Raw genomic sequence first — 26,347 nt, forward strand, 5'->3', positions numbered from 1 at the left:
AATTCTATATAATTGTGTGGAAGATGATTTTTGCAGTATTAATCTTTATGGTTTTATATATTGCAATGTGTTATGGGATATTTGTGTTTGCGTCCGTGAACTATGATTGTCCCATACTTTGTCAAAGGTAAAGTCTTTCGCAAGTCGATATTCACGTATTGATAAAAGAATGAATGGACTTTTGACAAATACAAAAGTTAGGCCTATTATGTCAATTATTGATAGAAGATAGGTTAAAATATTTTGTTTACAAGGATTATGTCTATTGTATATCGTTATGCGAATAGTGGTGGAAAATAGAATGAATCCTTGAGTATTCCGCAGTATTGATCTTCCCTGATCCATAATCTTTTATGTATTACTGTGAGGCTCAGTAAGTTTTCTTGTGTTGAGCACTAACGATTGAGTTGATTGTATTAACTTAGTTGTTGTTCCGTAAGAATCCTTAAATATTGAGCATGACAAATTAAATTGATTACTTTTTGTGGTTAATTTGGTTGTGTATTCCGATTAGATTAATTATGGGTTCTCTTGTGATTAATCTAATTGAGTATTTTTGAGTCTCCATAAGTTCACTTATGTTGAGCACTTCCGATTAGATTAATCATAGGTTCTCTTTTGGTTAATTTATTTGAGTATTTTTGGATTCAAATTCATACTCGTATGTGATCTGTTATGTCCAAAGAAATCCTTCTTTTCTTTCGAAATTAAGGTCGCTCTTGTTGTTCTTTCGAGAATGACATCAAACGGGGGAGAGTTCTTTTGAACTTGTGCTTAATTGCCAAATCTTTGTGGGGAGTGCGGCTGTAGAATATTGTAGGGGTTATCTTGTATCTTTATAAACTCCTTGATGAATGCATTTAGCTTCGGCTTTATGATTACATCTAAACAAGTTGATATGTGCTTCCTTTGGTCATGAAATGTCTCTTACGGAAATTTCATTAGGATCCCGTTCTTATACCTTTGCCAATTTTATTGACAAAAAGGGGGAGAATTAATATGTAGTGCATACAACAAATACATATGGTTTTCGGATCATTATGTAAGGGGGAATGGTTTCCATGTGAGATAGAGTATTGACTAAGGGGGAGTGATAATATCACCATATTATTGTTGTCAAAGTTGTGATACAATTGAACTTTGATACTGTGTAATGATACTATGACACTGTATAACAATGATCGAGAACTTTGTTTTCTCATTGTTATAGCTACAGATTTTCAACAACGATGATGCTGAACTTACAACCTTTGGGATCATTAGAGTACTTGGAAGTGACGAAGATTTCGAATAATGTTGAAGATTAGGCATGTGGAATAGGAGCTACAAAAGTTGATGTAATTATTTTTGTATTCCATATGTATTAATAGTTTTGTCACTAAAATTGACAAAATGGGAGATTGTTAGAGCGTTGCTCGGTCGACATCGCATGCGTTGCTATCTCAAGCATGTTTGTCAATGTTAGTTATCAAAACTATAAGTCTTGATTTCTAGTCTACTATATCTAAGGTCTCGGACTAGGATAGAAAGTGTAATTGAGCTCAAGAACTCCACGGCGATCATCATATAAGACGAAGGACTGCTCAAGGAACTGGTGGATATTCATCGACTAAAAGGTATGTGGAGACTTGAACTTATCTATCACTCAAAAGTCTATATACTCTATGTCCTATCTTGAGACAAAATTCGTTGTGCTATATAGACTTTGATTATACAATTTGTTATTTCGAAACGAGTTTATCTCGCCTATATATTTCTCTAAATATGTGTTGGTAAGCTTTCGCTTTGGCCAAACTTATCTTTACTTAGTGAAGAAAGTCATGTTATGTTTCAATCACTTTGAAAATGGCTTTGATGACGATAGTTCATTCTTTATGTCTAACGACTATTATAACATTATAGAAGAATGTTTAAATGATTGAAATGAGAGTTTAGATTATATGACCAATGGTGGCTATAAGCATTGTTGTGGAAACACATATATGTATAAGTACTTATTCCTTGAACCAAAGTTTGCAAACTTTGTTGATCAAGAGATCCGGAACAAGAGCCGTGAACTCAGTCCGCGAACTTGAGTTAGGTTATATCTAAAGATGATTGTTTGTGAACTCATTTTTATATAAACTAAGGAATGCGAGTTTGCAAACCGTGGCTATAAAGTTCATAAACCGATTTGAGTGAATCAAATCGTTTTTGCTTCAATTGTGTCTTGTGTAGTTACATAAGATTTCCTTGCAATTGAACAACTCTCTAACTAGTTCATTTGAGTCATTTGAACTAGTTATGGTAAAGAAGAGATTGGTTGATATGAAAGTACTCATATGGCTAACCATTTGGTTAACTACTATTGAACCAACAAATGTACATGTTTGGGTACGGTTACACAAACCTAAATTCGTACATTTCACTTGTGTGTAACAAGCTAGGTTTTTCGATCTAACAGTTGAAAAATATTAGCTTGAATCTAAATCAGATTTTCATCTAACGGTGAATATTGAATGCTTTGTTACCAAGCTAACATTTATTGCAAACCTTGATTTGAAAGACTATATATGGGAGAACTCTAGAAACTGGGAAACCTAATCCCCACACCTTCTGTGTGATACTAGTTGCAGAGCTAGAGTCGATTCTCCTTTAACTTTTGGTTTCTTCTTCTAAACCAGGTTAACGACTTAAAGACTTCATTGGGATTGTGAAGCCAGACCGATGTTACTTTCTCGTAGTTGTGTGATCTGATCTTGCAGATTCTATCGTACGAGTACAATCGCAAGGATTGGCTTGAGATTAATATCTCTGATAGGCAAGATATAAAAGTACTCACAAACATCTTCGTCTCATCGTTTGTGATTCCACAACATCTTCTTTCGCCGCGTCGATTAAGATTGTTGTGAGGTGATTGATAATACTAGGATGTTCTTCGGGAATATAAGTCTGGTTTATCAATTGGTTCCTGTTCACCTTGATTTATCAAAAGACATAACAAAAACTCGTAGGTATTTCTGTGGGAGACATATCTATCTATTACTATAGACTTTTCTGTGTGATACAAATTTGTTTATTAAAGTCTTCGACTTTGGGTCGTAGCAACTCTTAGTTGTGGGTGAGAACAGCTAAGGGAATCAAGTGCGTAGAACCCTACTGGGATGAGAGACGCAGGAGCATAACTGTACCTTGGATCAGTGTGAGATTGATTGGGGTTCAACTACAGTCCATATCAAAGTTAGTTTGAAGTAGGCTAGTATCTGTAGCGGTTTAATACAGTGTGTGTTTAATCTGGACTAGGTCCCGGAGTTTTTCTGCATTTGCGGTTTCCTCGTTAACAAAATTCTGGTGTCTGTGTTATTTCCTTTACGCATTATATTTCTTTATATAATTGAAATATCACAGGTCGTGCGTTAGGTTCAATCAATTAGAATATCCAACCTTTGGTTGTTGATTTAAATTGATTGACACTTGGATATTGGTCTTTGGTACCATCCAAGTTATCTCTCTTTGATAAAGACTCGCAGATTTCTATTTGCTTGAGTATAGATCAAATCGAGAGATTGCGATATTAACTCTTTGATATACTTTTATCTAGATTGAGTCTGACTGTCTAGTTGATTCTCTAGAAAGTATATTGGAGTCTGTCCATACAGATTTCTAAGCGAAATATTAGGTGTGGTTGTTAGACCCCCGCTTTTTCATACAACAAGAAGGTTAAACTTAAATTTTTTGTAGAAGGACAATATGTGCTAAGAATTATACCGCAATATCAACGAGAGAAAAAGTGGGGCAAATTGGCACCAACTTGGGGAGGACCATTTGTAATACACGACATCGCAGGGAACGGATCCTACTACCTACGTAATTTGAAAGGAGAAGTCCTCAAGCACCCTTGGAACGCAAAATACCTCAATCCATACTATTCATGAAGCAATGCAGTTACACACCTGCATGAATAGTACCAGAAGAAGAAGAAGATGTCACATCCGCTTGACATGTTTCTATCTCTGGTCGAGGAGTAGCATACCTCACCGTATCAATCAAACAAATCTTTTGAAATAACTCTATTGTGGAAAGTAACTATATACGATCTCTCAGGAATCCCTTATCAACGTCTATAAGTGTAGGACCATGGGGAAGGATTCCATTAGAAAGAGATACCCAACCAATTAATAAAACAGCGGCTCGGCAGAATGGATGCATGTAAATAATTCAATAACGCATCACATATCTGAAAACGCGGCATTAACCTTCTGGCCCAGGGTTAGCCGACGGGGTGACAGGTACAAAGTCAATAACAAAGGTACATACCATCGTTATTGCTACCAAACACTTTTCTTTTCGTACTTATTTGTTTCTACATTACTTTAGGGTTGTTCATTCTCTAAAGCACTAAACGAACTAACAATGCAAATGAATCAAAGATATGCATGCTAAAAACAAACAGTGATCCATTCCATGAAAGTTGATTACAAGCCTGGAGGGTTAAGCAAGAAATACATAAGATATACAAAAAATGGCCCGAAGCCAAGGAATCAACAAATATCAGCTCTCTATTCCAACCCGGAGGCTTAATTTCCTTTGGAAGGTTCAGCAAGATCAGTCAGACATTTCTTCTGAGACGAAGGAGCGCTTCCACCCGAAGAAGGATCGGAGGTGTAAGTGAAGGGATCAGGCATAGGACGAAGAACATACTTCTTGACAATACCATGCTCCTTCAGAAGACTTTACTCTCTCTTGGTTAAGGTCTTGTTTACCTCCTCAGCAAGCTGGCAACAAGCCTTGTGCGCGATAACGACAGCCTTGAGTTCATAGGGATAACGAAGACTTCAACCGCCCTACTTCGTTAGCTGCCTCCTTTGATGCTTCGTCCCGAGACCCAACTAATCCTTCAAAATACTTGGTATGTCCTTGCTGGTACACTAGGGTAGATTAAGTCTCTTTAAGCTTCTCATTTGCAAGGCCAAGCTGTCCCTCGATCTATGGAATGAAAGAAATAAAATGGTTAGAAGAAAAGAATTATAAAGCCATCCACGACCAAACGAAATTATACCTTCGACATTATCCGAAGCTATCTCAAATTCATTAACTATAGCATCCCGAGCTTCGTCAAGGAAATCATACTCGTCGGAAATTTTCTTATAATCCATTCGAAAGTTTTTGAGGGTAAACTGACGCTCATCCAACTATACCTGCTTCATAAAATCCAAATGATGAATACGGTTAACTTCATTAGTCATCTCCTCAATTCCTTTGGTTAGCATATACATGTTGACTTCTAGATATTTTTATGACTCCACCAAGCAGGCAACATCGGCACGGGAAGCAGAAAAGTCCTTGCTGAGAGCATGTGCTTCGGCCCTAGCATCGTCTCTCTCACGAACCAACCTATGAATATATCCTTGGACATCAGGACCATGAGACGATCGGGCCTGACGAAGATCTACTTCTAGGTCAGGTATCTTTGCTTCTAATCGACAAACCTCATCTCTCGCCTCATGCAAATATTTGTGAGTTCATTCCATGGAACTTTCATATTGAGTGCGATCTTTGGACATAGAGTTTCGCAAAGATATCAAATACTCTCTCTGCTTGCGCACATCGACCAACATCTTGTTGTGCTGATCAGCACGACCATTCCACTTGTCGGCTTCCTTTATAATCTTTGCAACTAACTCCTTTATCCGGGAAGCTTGACGAGCCCTCTCACCTCGAAGCCATATCAATTCTTTGGCATCAACCGCTTAAGACAGGGATGTCTAACTCAGAACGAAGACTAGAAAACGAAGACGAAGAAAAGGCAAGGAAACGAACCTTTGACCGATGCGCCAGCAGACGACGCCTCTCCTCGAGCTTTCTCCAAATCAGCCTTAAGAGAAACCACTTCTTGGCGAAGCTCTGTCTCCGTGGCATCCAGTTGTTGTTTTCCCTTCAACTGTTCCTTCATCTCCAGTATCTCTTTGTCCTTAGCCGAAATGGTCTTCTCAGCGGAATTCAACTGGTTCTCTCTATGGCGTAGCTTTGACTATAGCTTAAAGGCCTTCGACGTGAAGAACTGGTAAAGGAATGGTTGCAGTGCTCGCTCCTCATCAGCTGCATCAACAAGGGGCAGATAAAGATCAACAATCAAAATATGCAACCCCAAGTGACTAAGAAGAATTTACAACAACTTACCTCGAGAATGCGTTGCTGAAGGAAACCATATTGGTACCCATCAGCTATGGCCATCATATCAGCAATGGACGAAGGGGATCAACCAACTGACTAGTCGAAGTAGCTCCCAAATATTTTTCCCAGACCGCCGTGACTTCCTCCTCATAAGACAGCTTCATCCTTTGACGCGTGAAGGCATCAAAATCCTTCTCACCTGGAACTGCAGGGGCAGAATGAGGAACGCACATCAAACCTCTCTTCATCAACCAGTCAAAGGTAGCATCGTCCGCATCGTGCACGGCGGTCTGTACGAATCCCTAAGAAGACGCACCAGTGGCGGTACCTTTATCAGCAGCGGTACCCTGACCCTCAACGTCCCCATCATCATCCCTCTCTTCTCTCTCGGCCCCCTTTTCACCATTATCCTCAGCAACGACTGTAGATGAGAAAAACGATTTGTTGGTTTTTACGGAATTGAGGAGATGACCGTGCGGAGGAAACTCCTTGAACCGAGCAAATGCTCAACCTCACACAGATGCACTGCAATAAGGAAGTGCTTTAAGTTCGAGAGATCAATCTGTAAGACTGCGGCCTAAACCAAGACAATGGCCGTTCCAGAGTCAATTCGGTCACAAGATAGGATGGGTCGATCTGTAGGAGGGAAGCTGAGAAATGTGTGATATCAATAGTGATCAAAGATTGTAGGTGTGTTGTGTATTCCGCGTGAAGAAAATAAGATAAGTTCTGATTGATTGAATGTTAAGTTCTTAATCTCTTGTTTGTATGATTGACGAGAGACTGTCTTGTTATTTTAATCATGATTCAAAGAATTATTTATATTGCTTGAATTGTAAACACCTTGATCCCATGAAGTGTGATAGTTGTTGGAGTCAAAGAGTGGGGAAGTGGAAATCGTGTTAAAACCAGTTGCTCATCGTGCAGAGACTTGGTTGATTTTCTACCCACTACCTTGCTAACTCCTCCAACTTATTGCACGACTTTCTCACATTCTCGTCGTGTGTATGAACACACGTGCCGTAGACCGCCAGACCAAAACCCTAGTTAATATCTCCCATGTGACACGATTGATGTCTCGTAATTATGGAGTCAGTTGCTGACTTTATGGGACGATGAGTCCTTGTATTGCTGAGTCTTGATTTGAAAATGTTCTGAGACTCATGAATTGAACATGTCTGTTGAGACGAAGGTATCATTGTCGAATAAATATTGATAACCTAAGACGAGCAAACTGTTGCTGAATTGTTGAATATTGATAGTTGAACCAATATTCCTTAGTCTGAGCAAATATTGCTCGTCTGAGAAAATGTTGCTCATTTGATGAATTGTTGATGGCATGAACAAATAAAATATTAATTTAAGATACTGACAACTACGCCGAGCAAAATAATAAAAGTGTTGATTAGTGTTTGAATATGCTCAGAATTATGTTTTTGCAGAGCTCTGGATTCGAAACCCTAATTTTTTATCAATTGACGATTTATTGAAAATCAATCACGGAGTGAAGAAGAGACTGCCTACGTGGGATGACGACCATCCATGTAGTGCTTGTATGCTCGAGTGAGCAAATACCAAACTCTCTTGAAGACCAGGTGAAAAGATGATTAAATGCTGGTTTAATCATTTATTAAAATAATACCCGTATCAGCTTTAGGTGATGAAACCTAATTATGAAGAGATGAGGGACCGACCAAGAGGGCATGAAACCAGCCATTGATGGTCGTGGGACCAACTGATGGTCGTTTGAGCAAACTCCAAGTTGTTTTAGAAGAGTTTGGACCCAATATGAGCAATTGAGCAAATTAGGTCAAAATTGTTAAAACATGTGGGACCGGATCTTTTCAAACTCTAGGTCCGTCCTTGGTCGGTCAAGGAGACATGCCCGTGTCACCAGAATGTATGTGTCTCAGTCCTGAGAGTTTCAATATTTTCTGATGCGCGATTGAGCAACATTTTGAGAAAATAAGAAGGATTCAGGGTTTTGCTGAAACTGGGGAATCTTCATGAGATGATGAAAATAATTAATAAAATAGGAAATTGCAAGGTGTGGGACCAGCTACGTCTAGGGCACGGTCGTCCAGCTAGCAAGCTCGGCCTCGCAACACCTTTCCCAATTTTATCCCTGATGTGAAGCAAATACCATGAAACTGAGGAATTTCATGAGGTTAAGGAATTTCTATGAGATTATGGAAATAATAAAATAGGGATTCATGAAGTGTGGGACCGGATATGGCCAAGGCATGAGCACAGTCCCATGGCACTTTTCCTAATTTTATATTATTTTTATGGTTTTAGGGAAATATCATGAAATCAAGGAGTTTGTTGAAACTAAGGAGTTTCCTTGAAGTGAAGGAGTTTCCATGAGATGAGGGAAACAAATAATATTAAAATAATAAGACAAGGGCGTGTGGGACCGACCACGGCTAGGGCATGACCGGCCGGCCAATGAGCCCGGTCCCGTGAGCTTTTTCTTAATTTTATGTAATTTTCATGAGTTGAGGGAAATATCATGAAATCAGGAAATTTTCATGGAATGAAGGAAATAATAAAATAATAAGGAATCATGAGGTTTGGGACCGGCCACAGCTAGGGTATGGCCGGCCGGCTAGTAGGCCCTGTCCCGCGACACCTTTCCTAATTTTTATTATTTCTTGGATACGAGGAAACACCATGAGACTGTGGAGTTTCCTTGAGACGAAGGAGATTTGTTCAAATGAAGGGATTTTCATGAGATCAGGAAAAAATAATAAAATATGATAAAATATAGAATTGGGCATGGGACTGGCCACAGCGTGACTGGCCTGCCGGTGGGCCCAGTCCCTAGCGCCTTTGCTAATAATTTTATTATTATTATTATTATTATTATTATTATTATTTGTCTTCCTATTTTGCATAGGTTCATCGTTCCTTCGTGTTTCGGAATACTCGTTCGTGCATTCAGGTGCTCGTTTGTACATTATTGATGAGTACACTTGCACCATTTTGGTCGGGGCTTACTCGATAGCGGCTCAGACGCCCGTTCGTTGAATATTTATTACTAACCCATGGAATTCTCCTGGGAAAATCATGAATTGAAGTAATGAAATATTATGAAGAACATAGAATGTTTCCAAATATTCAACTAATGAATTTAAAGATTATAAATAATTAATTTATGGCTCTATACTAGCAGGCATGCTGTCTAGGAGCATTAATTATCTGATAATTGAGCGATATGAGCTTGTTGAAGCGTCATATTTTATTTACATAGTCAGGGAAAACATTGTTACATCGTCTAGGATCCGTCTAATCTTTCGATTCTATATATAAGTAATTACTGAAATTGCTCAGTATTTATGAGATACGCCGTTGCCTAAGCTGAGAGACTACACATCTGTGTATACTCTGAGAGATAGTATTCTCAGTCAGAGATTCATGCGGCATGAGCTTTCATGCTTCGATGAGAGACATGAGCCTCAATACTCATCTGATTGCTGGATCAAGAACATTACAATATGGTTTTACGATTTTAATCCTTGTTGAAAATCCACCATCTACAATGACGTCCCATTCATCGTTCGGAGAAAGAATAGAGAAGTCTTCGGCCATTCCCATAGCTGCACTAATATCAGCTTGATCCCCGGTAGAATATACTTTCGCAAAAGAGAATTCTTGGTTGGGGTTCGCTTGTTGAAAATCCGAATCCTCGTTCCTTTGAACGTAAGAAGGTCCAGTGGGAGGATCGTTCACTAGAACCTCAGGAACAACTTTCTCTCCATCGCCTTTGCCATTAACATCTTCGTCGTCCTCATGACCGGGTGGAGAAGTATCAGTACGTTCTTCATCATCAGTAACCTCCTCTTCAGAATTCTCATATTCGTTCACCAGGCTGGTAACCTCGGGAATCTCCATTTCCTCCACACCAGTGGTAGAAGACTGAACGGGACCAAGCTTTTTCTTTCTCGTAGTCTGCAACAAGCACGTAATCAATGTTTAATTCCAGGGGAAAACATACAAATACCACACATTATTATACAGAATTATACCTTAACAGTGACAGCATCCTTCGAAGGAAGAACATCATCAGAACTCTCCTCTTCATCTGTAATACCCAGTCAAAATTTTAAGGGTATTTTTCGTATATTGATAAAAGGATAATTTTATAATGTAATATACTTGTATTATCTTAGTGAACTAGTGCTTGATCTAAGTCGTCATTAATTTTCATTTTACTAATTAATTAGGATTGATTGATTTTAGCAAGAATATAAATAATTGATGGAGCTTGACATGTGGAATAATGACATTTGTGTAACTTGATATTTATTTAAATTTTGTACATATATAAGAAAACATATAGAATATGTTTTGCATGAGTTTATGAATGTCTTCATAATTTATTTTTGGAAAAGTGTGTACACATTATATATTAGGTGACATTTTATAAAAATAAATAATATAATTATGAATTGATTATTTTTGGCAAATTTGTTAAATTCATTAATTTAATCATCTAATTCTTTTAAAATCCTAACTCATTGGAGCCCCACGTTGAATGGTGAGCGTCACCGTTGAATTCCTACAATCACTCAGAGAAGAGGGCCACAATCGCTTAGAGCAAATCCTATGGGTAGTGTAACTCTTTCATTTTGAAACAGTGACTACCAATTTGGTCTAATTAGAGGCCACTATGGGGACTACCAACCTCACTTTCATCCCCAACACTACCGTGCACCCGTTCATCGTAAGTGGAACACTAGACTTGGGACAGTTCCCCGTCTAAAAGATTTGCTTTTTTTTCACTTGGACGGGAGACTGTCCCCCGTCTATGTAAAATGTTTTTGTTTTTTTATTTTTTGGACAGGGGACTGTCCCCCATCTATGTAATTTTTCTTGTTTTTTTTGGACGGGGGACAGTCCCCCGTCTACTTTGAAAAAAAATTATTACACGGGAGACGGTCTCCCGTGTAGTGTTCTTTTTTAAATTTGTCCATAGTGACTTCACTTGTTTATATGATTGGGTCCTCTTTCATATGAAAAAGTTAGTCTTTATTTGGAGACTACCCATAAAATATGGTCTTAGAAAAAAGTTCTCATGTTAAACCTGGAGAGGACACTCGGCGAGACTTGATCAAGGGAGAATTAAAAAAATACGGGATAAAAAGGAAAAATCGAAAACCTGCCGGAGAAAAAACTTAGAAAAAACCCTAAACGCGTATGCCTCTCCACCACCTACACATTTCTGTTCAAGTTTTAAGTGTTATTTTTGATTCTCTCCATCAACCGGTATGTTTCTCATCTTCTCTAATTATAACTGTTTTTTCAATTTTTTGCTGCCTAATGGTAACTTTATATCGGTTGTTACCCTGACTAAATTAAATTTCTTCTCCTAGCTATCGGTTCTTTACGAACCCTAAACCTAAAATCCCGTTCTCCTTTTTTGCTTGGTTTCAAAAATTTAATTTTTTCAGAATCTACCATGTTGTAGATTGGAATTCCTAAGGAAAGTTTGTGGCTTTTTTGCAGCGTTTTAGTTTGTGCTTTTGGAGGCAAAGCAGAATCGGGAAGAAGAAGATGATGAAGAAGAATAAAAGAAGAAGGTATACACATAAATAAAAACCCTAACTACAACTGTATTCTTAAGTTTTTTTGTGTTTTGATTCTTCTTTCTGATTAAACTATATCGGCAGTGTATCTCAGATCAATACCGTCGTATCTCTAAATAGAGGTGATTTGTGGGCAATGATTAATCCTGCAAATTGGTACTAGATTTCATCCTGAAACGATGTACTTTTCAAAATATTATTGTCTGGTGTTTACTATTAATTGTAAATTTGATTTTATTTTTCTGATGTAATTGTTGATTGTCGTTCGCGTATTGCGGGTTTAGGTTTAGTTTCTGCAGCTAAAGGAAGAAATATGGAGAATGCTTGAGAATGCTTCAAGTAGTTAGACATAACAGTATATGCATGTCTAATTAATTAGTCATTTTGTTTTCATCTGCTTGAGGCTTCCTAGAAACGGAGGGAAGTTGTGGCATCACCTTGAAGTCGCTCACAACTTGTTTAGAATGTTGCCATCTAGGTCTAATTGGTATGTTTTAATTCTGTGAGTTTTTTTCGCAGCAATATTGAACCTCAATTCGCTACTGTCAAGTGATGGCTTTGTTGTCCTTCAGTTTGGTCTTTGCAGCTATAGTAATCCCCTGTCCAGGTAACCGAATGAACTTTTGTTTCTCATCAAATTGGACTTTGATATCAACTTTACGTACTATTAACTTAGAATGTATTCTTTGATATGCAATATGAGAAGAAGTGATAATGGGAATAGAAGTGGCATTTGATTGTGACTTTTCTAAAATTTAATGGTTTTTTTTTTATCTTTTATTAATTGGAATTGGTTAAATTAATTAAGAGTTATTTATTGGTAATTTGAAGTTATTTATTGGTAATTTGGCACTGACACAACCTGCATATTTACATTGCAGCTGTCCAGGGAAAACGCCACTTCATTTAGCAGCTCAAGGTGGTTCTTTGGAATGTGTTCAAGAATGTCTTGCATGAGGAGCAGATTGAATTAAAAAAATGCATCTGCAAAAATTCGGTAAGAGTTAAGGCCAATTTCTATTAATTCTAACATGGAGCATTTCTAATGTCTAGAATAATGTAAAAATGTTCCGGATAATATTTTGAAAGGATGATACTTCTCATATATATAGTCACTGAGAAACAAGCGATTATATGTGATATATATTCTGTTGGTGTTAATGATCTAGAAATTCCATATGTGTAGAAGGAGGAGGGGTCTGAGAGGATAGATCTTCTTGCTTAGTTAGTAGCCGAAGAAGCTCTTCATAGTTCATATACCAGAAGCAATGGTTTCGGCCAGTGTTGTTTTTCCTGTTAACATTTTTTCAAAACCCAATTTTCATGTGTGCCAGATGCTTTGGTCCTGCTACCACCTGTTGCTCCAGATGCGCAAGCCTGTTAGATACTGGTAATTTTTTGGTTTAGTTTCTCTTTTTCTTTTTTTTTTTTTCCATTATGTAATGTTACAATAGCATACAATAGTATCATCACGTCCATTGTCATTTGATTCTTTCTGAACAATTCCAATGTTCTGTTGTGTTCAGGCACTGGACAAAAAGTTGTATGTGAATTGGAAATATAAGAACTAAAATGCGAAATCCCATAGCATATGTAACATTGATTTAAGATGCACGTACATTAACAATTTTTCATTGTTAACCAAAGATCTAGAATTATTAATGTGCAAGTGAATATTTGGTATCACTTTTTGTTACTGTTGAGACGCCTATTCACATTTTAACTTTTTCACATGCTTTAATTGATGACTTTCAATTAGGAAGTTAATTAGGAAGCATAAATTCTGTTTGCCTAATATAGATTCTTGGGTGAAATTTGCAGGAGTGTTCCATATGTTATAGCGTTGAATTATAAGTGCGGGGCATGTAGAAGAGTCCAGGGAGAACTATGACAAGCTAAAATGCATATTCAAGCAGATGTGTTAGTGCTAGGCATTTTTCATTGCTCATGTCCCCTGTAGCCTTCCATTTACAAACTATATCCATGGAGGCTAAAATCAAGTGATCAAGTGAGAAATAAGAGAGAATCGAAGGTAGAGGAAGTTGTGCATGCTGTCAGTACCTGGACCAGCAGAAGCTCCACGAATGATCCTAAACCAAAGGCGAAGTCTAATTACCTAGGAACTATGAAGAGATTCTGCTGTTAAAGTCTTAGTAGCTCCCAACAGTACAAAACAGTGGATGCTGAAACTATATTTATACTCCAGATATTTGGTACGGAAATGTTATTCACCTCCCTATTCTTCACCTCCCTCTAATCTAAGCCCTACATCTCTATCGAGATCCGCATTCAGGTTCAGGTGGGGTTCACCATTCCCTTAATATGGGGTGTAGATTGTAGGGAGATGAATAGGGAGGTGGATAACAGGGAGTTGAATAGCATTGCCGTATTTGGTAGCTTAAATTTAATAAAAGTGCCAAGTTTTATAGTTTGCAAATAAGTAGAGTTTCCGGTTGCATGTTAATTTGAATTTCCAAAGCCCATTTAGCTAGAGCTTATGTAATAAGTTTGTTGAAATAATAAGTCTTGCATGTTGTACTGTTGCAAGTCTTCAGATGCTAATGGGTAGTATTTTGATTTTAATTAATCTTTTGACTAAGTAGAACAATAAGGCATCATCGGTCAGGCTTTAAACAATTTGATATTTTGATTACGAAGGAAAGTATGATTATAGAGACTCAGTTTTGTCTATATTTAGCTCCATTCACTTTGGCTTTAGTCTTGATCAAAAATGTTTACTTTTCTGAATCGTCGTGGGCGAGGCGAAGTCGAGTCACACCAAATCAAAAATCCTAAGCGACGGACACCAAATCAAAAATCCTAAGCGACGGGGTGAGGCGAAGCCGAGCCAGAACCAAATCAAAAATGCGTCGCGACGAGACGAAACCGAGCCACACCAAATTAAAAATGCATTTGGACAAGACGAGGCGAAGCCAACCTTTACCAAATCAAAAAAGGGAAAAATACGGTTTAATCCAAAATCTCATCAAAACACGGTTTAATCCAAAATCTCATCAAAATATACTACTTAGTCCACACCCATTTAACTAGGTACAAATTAGTCCTTTATTTATTTAAAATATGAAAAGTACACTAATAACCCTCCACCTTTACAATTTAGTCCAAATATTTTAAGTTTAGTTCAAAGTGACATCACAGTTTTAAATAATGTAAAAATAATTTAGAAATGATTTATCTTTCGAACCGCTCGTCCAAAATTCACAAACTTTATATATTCGGAAAGCTTTTTCCGATAGCTACAAAATGAATACCCATATGACTATTATTTTCACTTTTAAAAAAAATTAATTTTCGTTTCATTATTTGACGTGTACAACACAAAATTTTCAAAAGTTGATGCAGTCAGTTTTCACATTGCACCACTTTGTACACACCTACGAAACATGCATGAATTGGTCATTCATATCCACTGGCAGACCTACTTTTTCATAGAAATTACACGGTGCTCAAATATGTATACCCCTGCAAAACATGCATGAAACCGTTTATTCATAAGCACACATAAACCTACTTTTTCATTGTAATTACACAGATGTACCAATATGTACACCCGTACAAAACATTCATATAACAAATCGACCGTTCATACCCAAACATCGACCTATATTTCATGGAAAATACACTGGTGCACATATATGTACAGTCATACAAAGCATGGAACAAACAACCATTTTTTGCCTACAAACTAATCTATTGCATTGGATTGACACAGGTGCAATAGTATGCACGGCTATAGCTATTGTATAAACATAACATCGAAACTCAAATGGATTTGAACCATCAACCTCCACAAACCTTGTGATAGGCTTGGGCGCTCTACCATTTTGAGCTCTTGAGTCCCTAGAATAGATGCATAAAACGAAGAAAAAAAAATTGATGCCAAAAGTGCATCAGGGTGTGATATAATTAGCATCGGTACAACTATGTACACATCAACCATCTACATTGTATAGTTATGTACGCATTAACAATCAACAGATGTACAACTATATACACATCAACAATCTATATTGTATAATTATGTACACATAATCAATAAGTGTACAACTTTGTACACATTAACAATCAAAAAGTATACAACTATATACACATTAAGAATCAACACATGCATAACCCTGTGACCCAGGTTACTCTCACCAACAACGCGACAACCATTTGAGTATCCACAAAATAATGTAAACGAAAACCATTTGAGTACCAACGCGTATACAACTATGTACACATTACCAATCAACATGTACATCATTATGTGCACGCTAAAATCATGTGTACAAATGTGTGCACATTAACTATTCAAAATCAAAATATGCCAAAACGGGTTAGGCAAGAGATTAGAGTATCCCATAATATTCTAGGATCACCAATTTTATTGTACAAGCATCCAAAGGTTTAAGTAATAGAAAAAGAAAGGAAAAGAAACTACGAGATAATTTCCTATTAAGGTAAGGTATATAAACCGCATGTAACTGAATAAGTCATTGAAATACGTTTGACATGCTACTACAAAAAGAAAAATAAAAAATTCTTCGAGTCAGGGAGCCAATCCATACTATATGTGGTTCTCCTTATGGGATTGAGGTCCTGTAGAAGCCAAAACGGATCACTGTGGTGATTCTTCGAGTCAGGAAGAAATCCTATGTTTGTTTGTGTATAGACAAGTCTAAATGCAAATATTAGCTTGAGTCTTTCAGGTTCATAATCAGTGCCGAAACAAAGTGCTCGACTTACAACCAGTATGATAAAAATGGTGCACTAAAAAGTACACTGCACACAACTGGGGTGCACTAAAAAGTACACCTTGTATAACTGGTACAATGCACATGAAGAGTCTACCAGATTATCCTCACAATTTTTACAGGGGAAAAAATAAACAATTAGAGAGTCTACATGTGAAGAATTTACCTTGTCAACTTTACTATTGTGAGATGCAACTCATTTTGTTACTGCTTATATTGTTACCTATAAAAAAGAAAATGTAAGATGACAAACCAAGATGGGATTAAAGAAAATATAATATAAATAAAGAAGAAGAATAAGGTTAACGGGGAAAATATCAGTGAGCATAAAATAGATTTTCCAGATCGAGCTTTTCTACTTTTCAAAAAAAAAGTACGAACTATTCAAACTACTGGTGGCTCTCGACGGAGCTTCACCTCAAATTAAACTACGCTGATGATCCCACAAAGCTCACCTAAACAGAAATCCATAAAGAAAAAAAAGTAAAATAAAATATTTTATCATAGATATGAAACAAAAGTTAAAAGTGGGAATGAGTCTAATGTTAAAATTTTCTCCAACTTCTATGCGTCTCTTAAATATGATCCTCACCTAAAAAGTAAAATATTGGACATCAATTAGTTGTTTTGAAGTAAAAAATATAAACAATAAGCAAATATATTCCAAAGCTATTCCCAACTTCAAAAAGAATAACATGTGTACAACTAGGTACACCATAATAATTAACATGTGTACATAGTTTTACACATTAATAATTGTGCACAAACTGATACGGCAAGTGTTTACTGTATTTGTAGATTGTAGATAGCCAGATAAAACTTAGACTAGTGGTCTCTCTACATTTGACAGATTTGTTTAGCTAATAGGTGCTACCTTTTGAATGGTCTCTTAATGTATCCCATAAGAATTTCAAAAGATAATCGTGCATGGAAGTTGCTAAATTATGTTGAGTGACTGCACACTTTGCATGAGCTAGCATTATGTTAGTTTGGTCTTCTTTTTTTTTGGATAAATGTTTTCGCAATATTCGCATTCTCAAACAGGAGTACAAACAGAAATACCAATTACCACGTCTCTGCGTCACATGTACATCTTCTTCCATACCCTACCTACAATCAACAAAATGCAAACCAAGATCACAAAGATAATGCCTGTTGTGAAAGGCAATCAACAGCCCATCTCGTGTCTTTTGCATGTATATCCATCTAGCTAGATCAATAGAACATTTTTGGGGCTTCATATCTCGCTTAGAGTTTCACTGCCTCATTGTTGAGATCTGATCCAATAACTCTATCAGTGCTACTAGTAATTGTAGCAGCCACAATTATGTAATCACTATTATTATCACAATTGCTATAAGTAATACATTTGTTCTCTATGACCATGGCCACTCCCTCATTAGTTGCGATCTAAATGCAGTTTCGAAATTGTTAAATACAACTACTCCCTGGATACTCAAATCATATCTAGTCTTCTACATCGGGTCATTTCAGCTTGTGCCTAATCCCTTGGTGCAACTATTGTAAATTCTCGTATTAGTTACTACACCCCACTACCACCTACTTGTATACATTTTAAGGAAGTAACAAAAATAAAACTTTAACTACCACTACTTAGCTAGTAGTAAACTTGACCGTGTTTTCTCCTCTTTCTGCTAATTTACAATTTCTTCCATCAAAACCTTGAAAGATCCATAATTAGAGATCTATCTAGCAACAGGACCCAAGTAAGTAACTAGTTTTATTTTATTTTTGTATTAGGAAAGAATTAGTATATGAAACTAAAGATCACATGCGTCAATTTAAATACAGTCAAATTCATTTAGCTCTACCGAAAGAAGAATTCTTGAACTTTTATGAAATATTTCCACATAATTTTATAATAGAATACGTCCCTAACACATGTACAACCACTGTTTGCGTCAATTTGAACATGAAAAATCACAATTAGTCTCATTCTTGCATCACTTGTTTGATTTTAATGTGACTGTTTTGCTGCTACAATGGTTATAATCTCTATGTTTACTGTCTTTTTAAGTATTTGATAAGACCAAAACCGGCTTTCTCATGGCCTAAAGATGCATCCGAAAGATCATTTGAAATGGGTGAAATATCCAAACCCATATTCCTAATCAATAACTTTAACTTGATAGTCAGTAAATCATTCATAGATCAATTAATAATGTAATGTAATTCAATTTTCACACTTTGGCCATCAAGTTGAATTCAAAGAAGATAAGAAGTTACAATGTGGTAGGAAGTTTTATGTACCTCTAATGGAGGATGTCCAACCAAGACGAGAGTTTCTATTTTTTCCTGAGATACCTTTGGTGTCTGCAAATTCTTGCCAATCTCTTCTTTTCCGTATCAAAATGCTGCTGAAAGACCAAAATGAATATTGTTTTAGAAGCGATTACACTCGATATTGTTTTTCGAGTTCTGCCTGAAAAATAATTGGAAACCCAAAAACAATCAGATCTAAAAGATCAACCAAGAACTATTGAAAGAAATCAAGGATCTCAAACAAATATAAGGATCCCAATCTCTATTCATCAAATCGAGCTTAAAATCAAAATTAAGTAAAAACATTCGAAGTTTTATCATAATCAAAACCCTAAAAGTCGAAACATCAAATTGGAAATAATTCAAAAACCGCTGAATCATCAATTCACAAAAAAAAAAAAATCAACATTTTGTTCAATTAAAATTGAATATAGTGAGAAACGGTCGAACAAATTTTTGATCAGATCAAAAAAGCAAACATCCAAAACCGATAAAAATCGAACGGAAAACAAAATCGAATAAGTGATAAGTGAATCAACAGCAATCAAAGTCAAACACCAACCTCCTTCGTGTCTGATTTGTACATAACATCACCACTGACCGAGAAGAACAAGAGATGGAGACGGAAATCCTAGCAATTTGGAACCAGTAATCGAGCAAAATGAAGTGAACACTAAAACCTAAAGTTTCATTATCGCTGCAGAGATCTGCTGATTGAGGACACTGACTGAAGTGAAGAAATCAAGAAATGATTTGTGAACAAATTGATATGTGATTTTTGTACGAGGCTGATTTTCGGCATGGAAAAAAGGAGTTTTGGACTGAATCGTTTGGAAAAGGACTAACTCGTTTCAAATTGTGTAAAATTGGACCTTCTTGTACCGGGTTTAAGAGAGCAGGACTAGACTGTCTAAAGCCCAACAAGTTAAGTTTGGGACTAAACGTTAATTTCTACAATCAAAAATGCATCGCGACAGGGCGGGGCGACGAGGCGAGGCGTAGCTATATCACATCAAATGAATAATATGATTAAAAGAAAAAGATGAGTTTACCAAATCAATCGGGACGGGGCGAGGTGAAGCCGAGCTTTACCAATTCAAATCGGGACGGGACGAGGCGAGACGAGGCGAAGCCACTCCAAATCAAAAATGCATCGGGACGGGGCGGGGCGGGGCGAGGCGAGGCGAAGCCGAAGCCGAGCCACACCTAATCAAAAATGTATCGTGATGGGGCGGGACGGAACCCTACGACACCTAATAAAAAATATGGCTAAAAGAACAAAAATGCCCGAGCGTAGCACGGACACAAAATCTAGTAAGAATTATTATTGCTAGTTTTCATGTGAGGTGGAAATGGAATAAATATATTTTATTAATGACTGGTTGCATGTCTCTCTGCTATTGGTTGTTGATTGATTATTTGGTAAATGTAAATAAAGAGAATTTAGTTTTCTTAATTGTCATAGTTAGTTATTAATGAAATTTTTGCATGGATTTTAAATACATAAGAAAGTTGAGATGGAAAATTTGAATTATTTTGGTAAGTTAATAATTTGCGCTCTAGATACTGAGAATATATGTGGAATTTATTTTAGGTCTTAAAAGGAAGGAAATATATAATTTTGAAATTAAGTTTAGGTGTATGAAAGGTAGATTTGGATAAAAATAGAAATAACATTAATATTATGGAAATAAGAAATATCTTTGTCAAGTATAGTATTGAGCAATATGCTTATTATTTTTTGGTGAGTTTAAATTGATAAATAGCGTGCATGGGTTGTCAATTTATTATAGGAAATTAACTTAAGTCAATGAGCTTTATTATTTGCACGCGAGCGGTTTAATTAAAAATGTTTCCTAATAAGATAAAACAAATGTTGTCATATTATGGGCTTTATTTTTCTAATTTTTTTTAGTGAACATTATTTATAAGAAAGTGAACACAAAAGATTATTATTAGCGGAACGACGATAGTTTGATATTTTGGGAGAGAAGAAGATTATGTCGTTTAGAAAACATAAAAGTTTTGTCACTAGATAAAATAGAGAATAATATTGGAGATGATTATTTTGGTGTCGAAGACGGTGGATCGTGGTGTTTATAAAGTTAATAGCTTGTATTTTCATAACTTTTGGATCTTGCGAATTGAGGTAGGCGCAACAAAAAGCAAAACCTTATTTATTTTATTTCTTTTATAGGGGTATTCTTTAATTAAATTTGTGTTTATATTACTTTTACCATTTGGTTGATATATGGTGGTCTTGATTGAAGTTTATGGTTAATAATGATTTTGATATTGTTGTATGAGCATGAATATGATTTGGACTACGGTCCATGGGCAGTGACCCCTAAAAATATTATGGCTCCCTTGGCACGAGCAGATTTGGGCTACGGTCCATGGGCAGCGACTCCTAAAAAAACAACTTTTGGCTCTCTTAGCGCGAGCAGATTTGGGCTACAGTCCATGGGTAGCGACCCCTAAAAACCTTTTGGCGGGATACGAGTTATCTTTGGGAATCCCTTGGCGCGAGCAGATTGATTGACTTGATTGTTATTGTGGATATTAGTGTTTCCATGTGCATAAAATGTTGTTAGGCATGCTTGGGGTGATATTATCATGCTTGTTGTTTTTAAAGAATTAAAAAATATTTGTGTTAAATGTTTTGTTGCTTCTTTTCCTACTGAGTGTCAAAACTCACGTCGTATTATGAGAAAAATTCCAGATTTGATGCATGACAAGGAGTTTATCAACGTGGATCCTAGAGAATAATTTTAGATCCCTAAAATTGTGATTTATGTGTAAATTCTAGTTCTAGGATGCAATTAGTCTTGGTTTCAAAGATGTACAATATTGTTTAGTGTTGAGTTGACTGCTTATTATTTTAAATTCCTAATAGTTTTTGGTAGATTCTTTTTGTAATAAATGTAAAATATATTAAGGGACATTTGATCAAAATTATAGAATTTTTGAGTTGTATACGTATTTTTAAAATGATTCTCTAAAAAGAAAATTAAGTATTCTCCTGCGATAGAAATGTTACCATGAACATAAATTAAACTAGCCCAAATAAATTGTTTAATGAGCTTGGGCTTAGTAGTCGGGCTTTGGTTATGATATCGAAGTAGCACTTTGGGTTTTCGGGCATGGGATATGGGAAGGATCCTGGCCCGAAAATCGGGGTGTTACATCATCAACATCAGCGGCTTCAACAGTATAGTCGCAATTCATACCAGCAAAATTTGACTGCCAAGGACAGAAGTCACCATAGCGGGACGGAGCACCATCATGAGGTTGGCTACTAGCAATAGGGCACCATCCATGTAGACCGGGCAACCAACCATGAGCCCAAGGGCCTATGACCTCGATGGGGGTGGCATGCCACTCATAATCATGGTCATGTTTGAGACGCTCGTCTTTTGGAAAAAGGCGAGAATTTTCAGTTTCTTCAGTACCGGGGACGTACCTAAGCTTCGAGTCACTCACTTCGCTCAGAAGACGAACCTCACCCTGGGAAGACGCCATTGTACGAAGACCAACACTCCATGGCTTATGATTCCTACCATTGACATAATCCCCAAAAGAAGAATTGAAGTTCTCGGGGGTGTACCAGTCTTTCTCCGCAGGATTAGGAGTATAACAGGTCATCATCGTCTCACCTTTTCTCCGAAGATAACACTCCTTAAGAGTCCGAAGGTAGTTCCCACTCAGCTGAACTACTGAACGACGGTGAGTATGAGAAGTAGAACCCTCGCGGTTTTACAAAGTATCGTAATAGAAGGAGTCACCTGATTTATACAAAGGCAGCATAAGACCAGCTTCGAAAGCCCCTATGGTCGTCAGCAGATGGAAGGCATCGTATTTATAGTTCACGATCATATCATAAGTGAGATCATCCCCTTGGTTATAAAATTTAACATCAAAAGCTTCAAGATTATGCTTCGCCTTGAAGACTTCAAGATCAATATGGCTGTAAGTTACCTTCTTCTTCTTCTTCTTCTTCGAAACTAAGATACTTAGGATGATTGGAGCAGACTCGGGAGATACGGTCTTACCAGACGATGGATTCTTTGGAGGACTCATCTCTGAAGCCTTTCTCTTAGTTGCATCAGTCCTTGACAAGTCTGCCTTTTATGCAACCCTTTTTGAAGAAGGATCCTTCACCAAGACAGTGGTTTGCGAAGCCTTGGGTTTTTTAGAAGGCGTTGTAATAGAAGGAGCTATAGAACGAAGAGGCTGAACATTCAGCGGCTCCGAACGCTGAGGAGAAGGGTTAGGTGAAGGACGATTAACATCATAACGAGAACCTCTTGGCGGATCTCCCTTTTTCTGATAAGAAACCCTAGGACCCGATGAAGATGAAGTCTTGTGGGAACGAGGATCTGGTTGAGAAGGTTTAGACGGACCACTTCTCGACGGAGGATGTCTATAAGGGATCGATGGGGGATACTATAAGGAACGCGAAGGCGATCAGTCATACCTGCAAGGGGCATGAAGATAAAAAGAAGGTCAGATTACGAGTTTAATGGAGGTCGAACAAAACTCTAATCATTACACCCAGAACATCCTCATGGTAAGATAGATCAAAAACATCTTCATATTAAGTATATCATCATACCGAAAGAATGAACAACCCTAAATTTTGCGATAAAGAACAAGGGCAAGTATATATACTTTCGTATGAATTGTTCTTTATCACAAACCCTAGGAACACTGCGCAAGAAGAAACAAAAATAAAAATTACAGATACAAGGGAACAACTTACTGGTAATCGATGGCAGAAAGAAGAATCAACAAGTAGCCACAATGGAAGGTACCGCAGAAGATTTAACTTGAATCGTGACAGAGGGTGAATAACAACAACAGTCAAGAGTGAAAGACAAAAGGAGAAGAATTGAATTTTTCTCAGAGAATTGGAATGAAAAAGACAGAACAAGAAGAAGACAGAGGAGGGGATAAAATTTATTTCCCCAGCTACCCGTCTCGTATTTATAACAGGAAGAAATATAACCGTCTCATGATTCAAGAAGGAGTTATTGCTAGAAGTGGGAAACGTGCCCAAAAATTAGGGAAGTTAATGCGATAAGATGAGGAGACCGTGAAGACAGTTTTCTTCATACTTTGACCAATTTCAAACCAAGAAGAAAAGGGGAAAATTGTATACACATAATTTGTGACCGACCACGTGTCAAGGAATATACGCGTGTAATAAATCAATATGAGGAACATCAAGACAGTGATGCCACGTTGCAACACTAGAAGAATAGGATCATCATCTCCGGCCACATATCCATCATCAGGAAGATCCAACGATGACCAAACGAGGGCTACCTAAGGAGCGATCTACTAAGAAGTACCCTAGAAGACCCAAAATCCCACTTTACTCTATCCCAAGATTGATCCAAAATCGAGGGTAGAGATTAATCTAACCTACAAGGATGTGACAGGGGCATCAGACAGCTGTCTGACGCGTGCGGACTGTCCAACTACCCGCCTTAAATGCTACATGCAAAGGATACGTGTCAAGTATCCTGTGGAGGAATAGGCAGCGATCCATCGTTACAATATGCTACCGTTAAGATCATCAGTACGAAACGAAGATATCAACGGTATCGGAAAAGAGATCAAGAGGATAAGAATACATCTGTTACTCAGAAGACCCCACACAGAATCCCTATAAATACCCCTCTCCACTGAGAGATAAGGGGTTGACCAATTTTAGGAAGAGTGAGAGATAGCTCAAGAGAGAGAAATTGTAAGAGTAAGTATGAGTTTTATTTCCTTCTTAGCTTCGTCCCCCACTCAAAGTCATTTGACTATATTTGTAACCTTTGAATACATAGTGAAACACCAACCTCCGTGGACGTAGGCCTTAGTGCTGAACCACGTAAATCTGTGTCTCATTTACATTCTGCACTTATGATCTTCGTACTTTAACATTATGCATCTTTTAGATCATCATAGGAATCCCTATGATGAGAAACAATGAAGAGCCCGAAGGCTCGGAGTTTTTCCTTTTACTGTTTTATGCAACTTTAATCATATTACTATCATTTTGTCAGTTTTACTACGACTGCGAACTTTGTTTGTGGATACGGAGCTACCTTCGTTATTTACGTGTTCACAAAACCATTTCCTTCTCTCTCTATCTTCTCCCAGCAACAGATGGTGTGATTCTTTCTTTTACATTCTCAACACTATCAACGGGAGCAATCGATTAATCGCTTCCGTCTTTTGAAAAACCCTAGCAACAACACGGAGTTTACGATTTTGATACTGACGTTAATCGGTATTAATAATTATTAGTTCATTTGAAAATTTCAGTTCATATTGAAAAAATAACATGGGGTTGGTCGTGGGAGATTTATGGGGAATATAATGTATTTAAATGCCTAGGGGTCTCGGTATTGTAGGAGAGTGTAGAGAGTTTGGAAGAGTTTAGGAGTTTTAACTCCATGGAATTTTGGAGAGTTCATTGAGTTTTGGGGAGTTGATTAGATGGAGTTTGAGAGAGTCTAGGGAGATGAATAGCCTACTATAAACGATTTTAATTTTCCCTTTGATGTTAGGGTTCTTATTACTCAACCATTTCTTTGTTATGATTTCATATTTTTTACGGGTAAAGTGTGTTTTTTTTTGATACGCGAAAGCCGGACCCAGGCCTCTACCCGAACCCAGCCAGTTGGACTGGCCCCACTGCCATACCCAACACCGCTCAACCCACTATACAACTAATCTAGTACAAACCTTTACGGCGGTGGGGATTGAACCCCTGACTTCTGATGAGTGCTAAAAAGTGCATATTTCTATATATTTTTCTTGGCATTTAACTCATCTTTTGTGCATTAATTCTACATTTTAACCCATATTCTGTATTTTCATTGTTTTCAAGAATAAATATTTTTATTAATTAATTTTGTATTTTTAGGTACCAAATAAAGTTTGGATGAATTGCGGAGCGAAAAGAGCAGAAAAGTAGTGAAAAGTCGGGAGGAATTACACAAGGAAGCCGCGAAGAATGTTGTGCGCAAGACCAAAAGGCTAGAACTGGGCTTGAAGAGGAAGAATTGTCCTTAAAGAAGATATGGGCTTGGCATACCCAAGGCCCAAATCCATTTCCTATATCCATACCCGTTTCCCTTTCTAGCCGTCATATTGGATCATCTCAGCATCCTATGGTCGCATCATCGCCAGTACATCAAAGTCTGAATCTCCTGTCTAACACTACAGCACCTAACTCCATCTTGAGCCGTCAGTTTCGTTGTATCAGGCATCCGACGGTCGATACCATCCTCTTCACTTGTAGCCGTTAGATCAATCTATCATTTCCGCATCCCACGGCTCAGCTTTGCGAATCATCGAGACTTGATGCATCCGCTCAACACCCAAACACCTAACACCTATACCCGCAAAACAAACGCACCCTTCTTCCCAAAACCATCGACTCTGTCTTCTCCATTCCGTCTGCAGAGAAAACTCTGCCACCACCATCACCTCCACTGCCCCTTCTCAACCACCACAACTCCCACCAAAAGCCATCATGGCTTCTAACAACCACAACCCATCATC

The 26,347-nt window shown here is 37.4% G+C and overlaps 2 long non-coding RNA genes across 7 annotated transcripts; one reads left to right on the plus strand and one right to left on the minus strand.

Annotated features, from left to right (window-relative positions):
- The first annotated feature begins 11,267 nt into the window (after positions 1-11,267).
- Positions 11,268-14,328, plus strand: LOC113276651. Of its 4 annotated transcripts, none has more exons than XR_003324585.1 (7): positions 11,268-11,421; positions 11,662-11,735; positions 11,826-11,897; positions 12,261-12,348; positions 12,623-12,738; positions 13,076-13,131; positions 13,563-14,328. It is a non-coding gene; the product is annotated as an uncharacterized LOC113276651 (long non-coding RNA). The 4 variants fall into 4 exon arrangements; XR_003324587.1 differs by having other exon boundaries at positions 11,826-11,863; XR_003324586.1 differs by having other exon boundaries at positions 11,836-11,897.
- A 624-nt stretch (positions 14,329-14,952) lies between these two features.
- On the minus strand, positions 14,953-19,617 carry LOC113276652. Of its 3 annotated transcripts, none has more exons than XR_003324589.1 (4): positions 19,344-19,617; positions 18,770-18,876; positions 16,665-16,721; positions 14,953-15,224 (listed from the first exon to the last, which is right to left on the minus strand). It is a non-coding gene; the product is annotated as an uncharacterized LOC113276652 (long non-coding RNA). The 3 variants fall into 3 exon arrangements; XR_003324588.1 differs by lacking the exon at positions 14,953-15,224 and adding an exon at positions 15,727-16,343; XR_003324590.1 differs by lacking the exon at positions 14,953-15,224 and adding an exon at positions 15,727-16,343 and having other exon boundaries at positions 18,770-18,941.
- Between the last annotated feature and the right edge of the window lie 6,730 nt (positions 19,618-26,347).

Source organism: Papaver somniferum, chromosome 4 (genome assembly GCF_003573695.1).
Source record: "Papaver somniferum cultivar HN1 chromosome 4, ASM357369v1, whole genome shotgun sequence".
Taxonomy (NCBI): domain Eukaryota; kingdom Viridiplantae; phylum Streptophyta; class Magnoliopsida; order Ranunculales; family Papaveraceae; genus Papaver; species Papaver somniferum.